Here is a 560-nt window from a genome sequence, read left to right as displayed (position 1 = left end):
AATGTTGTGTTGCTAGCAAATGTCTACATTTTTGAACCGGAAAAAAATATTTGTCAAAGGAACTTCCTTCTTTGTAAAACCATGAAGACTGGTTAAATAAAAATACAACAAAAATACGAAAAGAAATGAAAAGCTTCAAAATATCAACATTTTTCAGAAATGAGGATTTTATCATGCAACAATCTACCAATGTGAAATGATGGCAACACTGCTAAATAACAATAATTAAGTTAAGCTAATGACAATGAACTAGGAATGCTAATGTTAGCATAATGGCATAGGACAAGTTTGCGCACTTCTAAGATGGTGGCGAGTATTAAAATGCACTATTTTTAGGTGCAAACATACATAATTAGCTAAAAATGTTAGCATGCTAATGTTAGCATGCTAATATAGCGTACATTAGCATACTATCAAGATGGGGCCAAGCGTTAAAATCCATTTTCCTTTAGGTTCAAACATAAAAATTTAGCTAAAAAGCTAGCCTAAAATGTTAGCATGCTAATGTTACCATGCTAATATAGCGGACATTAGCATACTTTCAAGTTGGGGCCAAGCAT

The 560-nt window shown here is 32.5% G+C and overlaps 1 protein-coding gene across 1 annotated transcript in view; it reads left to right on the top strand.

Moving 5' to 3' along the window:
* The window catches only part of LOC133663681 (cytoplasmic dynein 2 heavy chain 1-like), a 118,332-nt gene extending 118,046 nt beyond the window's left edge, over positions 1-286 (top strand). Inside the window, exon 33 of the mRNA XM_062068365.1 lies at positions 1-286. This exon is cut by the window's left edge and continues 269 nt beyond it. The gene's annotated coding sequence lies outside the window, so the exon portion shown is untranslated.
* Positions 287-560: the final 274 nt, after the last annotated feature.

This window comes from Entelurus aequoreus, linkage group LG13 (assembly GCF_033978785.1).
Source record: "Entelurus aequoreus isolate RoL-2023_Sb linkage group LG13, RoL_Eaeq_v1.1, whole genome shotgun sequence".
In the NCBI taxonomy this organism is placed as follows: Eukaryota; Metazoa; Chordata; class Actinopteri; order Syngnathiformes; family Syngnathidae; genus Entelurus; species Entelurus aequoreus.
The sequence above is the reverse complement of the archived record's forward strand: the minus strand, read 5'-3'. Positions and strand labels throughout refer to the sequence as shown.